The following is a 4,930-nucleotide window of genomic DNA, read 5'->3' as shown; positions in this document are numbered from 1 at the left end:
TCTTAGACTAGTTCTTTGATTTACTTACGTTTTCTTTGATTTTCATTTTTTGTCTTTTTGTTGTACTTTGTGGGAGATTCACTTCACCTTTATCTTCCAACTCTTGAATTTTACATTTCTTCAATCATATTTTCAGTTCTTAGAATATTTTTGTGTGTATTCCTTTATGAGTTTGTGCTTTTGTTTGTGGTTGTAGCATCTTATATCCCTGAGGATTTAATGATAATTTCTTGATGTTCTTAATGAATAATGGATTTCCTCCAAAATTGCTCGCTTGCTTTTCCTTCCTTCCTTCCTTCCTTCCTTCCTTCCTTCCTTCCTTCCTTCCTTCCTTCCTTCCTTCCTTCCTTCCTTTCATTTCTTTTCTATCTCTCTCCCCCTCCCTCCCTCACCCTCCCTCCCTCTCTCCCTCTCTCTCTTTCTTTCTTTACTTGTTTCAATTGATTTTAGAAAGAGAGGAAGAGAGAAACATCAGTTGGCTGCCTCCTCTAGGCATCCTGACTGGGATCGAACCTGCAACCTGGGTATGTGCCCTGATGGAGAATCGAACCAGTGACACCTCAGTGCACCGGACAATGCTCAACCAGCTGAACCACACTGGCCAGGGCTCCTTGCTTTTTATGTTAAAGAGATTTCTCAGATGTCTAGTAGTTCTTGCTAGTATTTTTTTTTAATAAATATATTTTACTGATTTTTTACAGAGAGTAAGGGAAAGGGATAGAGTTAAAAACATCGATGAGAGAGAAACATCGATCAGCTGCCTCCTGCACACTCCCTACTGGGGATGTGGCCGCAACCAAGGTACATGCCCTTGACCGGAATCGAACCCGGGCCCCTTCAGTCCGCAGGCCGATGCTCTATCCACTAAGCCAAACCAGTCAGGGCTTGCTTGTATTTTTTATAGTGTTACTTTACTAGAGACTCAAAATTATTCCTAGAAAACACACCCTGTTTTAATTATCATCTTTCTTGGAGTGGGATAGCTATTTTAAATTTGAAATTGGGAAGGGAATATTATCTGGATAGTTTTCAATCCTGTGTTTAAACAGGAGGGTTTTATATATATTCTATGTGGCTTTTCTCCAGTAGTGGGCAATAGTAGCACATCTGTTGTAATGAAATATGAGGCAGAGGAGGTGCCAGCTGCTGAGAGTGAGGATTTAGGGGTTTCTGGGATCAGTGCACATTTTCTCTCAGCCACTCCTTAAACGTTATCTTATTTTGCAATATATAATTTATCTTCGTAGCCTAATGCCACGAGTAGTATTGCCAGATAAAACATACGACTCCCACTTACATTTGAATTTCAGATAAAACAACAAATCATCTTTTAGTATACGTGTGTTCTAAATATTGCATGGGATATGCTGGGACTAAAAAGGATTGTTTTTCTGAAATTCAAATGTAACTGGGAGTACAACTCCCTCTTACATCCTAAGACCCTCAGCGGATGCCTGAAACTGCAGGTAATACCGAACCCTAGATATATTATGTTTTTTCCTATGCATACGTACCTATACAAAGTTTAATTTATAAATTAGGCATAGTAAGAGATTAACAACTAATAATAAAATAGAACAATTATAACAATATGCTGTCATAAAACGTACATGAATGTGGTCTCTATCTCAGTATCTTAGTGTAGTGTACGTACAGTGTGGATTATGCTGGACAAAGGGATGATACATGTCCAAGGTGGGAAGGAATGGGACAGTGCAAGTTTTCATCATGCTACTCAGAAAGACCCAGAGTTGAATACTTAGGAATTATTTATTTCTGAGATTTTCCATTTAATATTTTCAGACTGTGGTTGACCACTGGTAACTTGAGACCATAGAATGTGAAACTGGATAAGAAGGGACTATTTACTGTATTTTTAAAATTATTTTGAGATCATTATAAAGTCACATGCAGTTTCAAGAAATAATGCAGAGCTTTCATGTACCTTTTACCCAGTTTTCTTCAAGGATAATATATTGCAAATCTTGCTGCAATGTCACAATCAGGATATCAACATTCATATAGTCAAGATATAGAACAATTCCATCATCACACTTTTTCCTCCTCTTGACCTTTTATAGGCACACCTGCTTCTGTTTTCCAACCATACTAAAAACCCCTGGTAACCACTAATCTCCATTTCTAAATTTTGTCATTTCAAGAATGTTATGTAAGTAGAATGGTACAGTATGTTAACATTAGAGAGATTGGCTTTTTTTCCACTCGGCATAATTCTCTTGAGATTTAGCCAAGTTGTTTCCTCTATCAGTACTTTTTTTATTGCCAAGGAGTAGTCTGAGATATGGATGTAGCACAGTTTAACCATTCACCTGTTGAAGGACACCTGGGTTGTTTCCAGTTTGAGGTTCTTACAAATAAAGCTGCTTTTATGTATATTCATGTACGGGTTTTTGTGGGACATAGTTTTTGTTTCTTTGGGATAAATGCCCAGGAGTGTAATTTTGGGTCATATGATAGTTGCATGTTTAATTTTTAAAGAAACTACCAAACTTTTCTAGAGTGGCTATACCATTTTACATTTTCACCAACAATGTATGAATTTCTCTGCATCCTTGCCATTATTTGGTGTCACTATTTTTTTTAAGTCATTCTGATGGGTGTGTAATGATATCTCATTGTGGTTTAATTTGCATTTCTTTAATGGTTAATGATGTTGAACATCTTTTCATGTGTTTGCTTGCCATCTGTATATTCTGTTCCATAAAATGCCTGTGCGTGTCTTTACCCATTTTCTAACTGGACTTAAGTTAATAAACTTATTTTAGAATATTTAGATTTACAGAAAAATTATTGCTATACTACATACTTTCTACTTTAAGTTAGTTTTGTAGATTTGTTACAATTAATGGACCATATTAATACATTCTTATTAACTAAAGTCAATACTGTATTCAGATTTCCTTGGTTTCTACCTAACATCCTTTTCCTCTTCTAGGTTTCCATTTAGGATACCACATTACATTTAGTCATCACATCTCCTTGTAAGCCTCTTGGATGTGACAGTTTCTTAGACTTTTCTAATTTTTGATGACTCTGACAGTCCTAAGGAGTTCTGGTCAGATATTTTGTAGAATGTCCCTCAACTGGGATTTGTCTGTTTTTCTCATAATTACACTTGGGCTGTGGGTTTATGGAAGACCACAGAGGTAAGTGCCCTTCTCATCATATAACAGATGTATATACTGTCACACAACTTATGCTGTTGATGCTAACCTTAATCACCTGGCTGAGGTAGTGTTGTTAGGTTTCTCCACTATAAAGCTGCTCTTCTCCCCCTCCCCCCCTATTTCAATACTGTACTCTTTGCAAGAAAGTCACCATATGCAGTTCCACACTTAAGGAGTGGGGGAGTTAGCTTCCACCTCCTTGAGAATGTTTATCTACATAAATTATTTGGAATTTCCCTGCAAGGGAGGTTTGTCTAATCTCTCTCACTTACTTTAGTTAATAATTTATATCAATATGGACTCATTTATTTTATACTTTGTATTATGATCTAATACTACCTTATTTTGTTACTTATATTGTCTTGATTTGGCCATTGGGAGCTCTTTCAGTTGTGTCCTTTTGACATGCCCCCTCATTGTGTGGCTTTTTTCTTTAAGTCCTTCCTTCCTTTCTAGCACTACAAGGTTCTCCAGACTCATCTTGTGTATTTCCTGTTCTAGTTGTAGAATCAGTTATTTGTCCAAGAAGGCCTGGTTCTTCTTATTGAAGAAGGGTATTAAAACCAAACTTAGGGTCCATTATTTGTATTTTCATTGTGGAATTTTAAGAATTCTTTGTTTTCCAGATATGACTGCTTTGTTGGATATGTGGTTTATAAATATTTTATCCCAGTCTATAGCTTGTCTTTTCGTCTTTTTTAAAAAAATGTGTTTTTATTGATTTTAGAGAGAGGAAGGGAAAAGGGAGAGAGAGAAACATCCATTCGTTGCCTCCTGCACATCCTGCACCAGGGATGGAATCTATGACTTGGCTCGACTTCTTGGTGCATGGGACAATGCTCAACCATCTGAGCTACACCAGCCAGGGCATCTTTTCATCTTCATAACAGTCTTTTACAGAACAAAACTTTCAAATTTTGGTGAAATCCTATTTACCACTTTTCCTTTTTAAGGATTGCTAGGTCTCTAAGATGTCCTTGTTCACCCAAGGTTCCTGAAGATTTGCTCCTGGTTTTTTTTTTTTCTTTTCTGAAAGTATTATACTTTATAGTTGCATTTACATTTGCTCAATCTGATCAACGTTGCCAAGACGACTTGGCTTGATGGAAACCTCCATGGGCTAGAGGAAAGCCACCTTGCTGTACCATTTAACTGAAGTTACCAGCTTTCAAAACAAACAGCCCTCAATGAAGACAGACAGAGAAATCATAAGGAAAGTATAAATTACTTTCCTCAAAGTAAAAAAGTCTAAGATTATTCAAGTTGAGGGCAGGAACTATTCAGTTGCACCGAATAAAGTAATAAAATGCCTTTTCATTAATGGTTATGGACTTATGAAAACCACCAACTTTGGGCTGGAATAGAATATCACACTGGATGTCTACGTTTTCTTCTAGTTCTAACATTCTGATTTTATAAACAAAGTGGTACAGCTGAAATTATAGCTCAGGTCTTCTGTGTTCCTGATTTAAGCACCTTTCCTCACAGTAGCAGCCTGTATACTTTTCTTTTTTTAAAATACATTTTTATTGATTTCAGAGAGGAATGGAGAGGAAGAGAGAGATAGAAAAACATGAATGATGAGAGAGAATCCCCCGCCCAGGATCCAGCTGGAAACCTGGGAATCGAACCAACAAACTTTCAATGCATGGAATCAAGCCCAACCAATTGAGCCACACTGACCAGGGCTCCACCTTCATAATTTTTACTGTTATCAGGTTTTCCGTGTTCCATAGTATTAA

This window comes from Myotis davidii, unplaced genomic scaffold, assembly GCF_000327345.1.
Source record: "Myotis davidii unplaced genomic scaffold, ASM32734v1 scaffold93, whole genome shotgun sequence".
NCBI classification, from domain to species: domain Eukaryota; kingdom Metazoa; phylum Chordata; class Mammalia; order Chiroptera; family Vespertilionidae; genus Myotis; species Myotis davidii.
Note: the sequence above shows the minus strand (reverse complement) of the source record.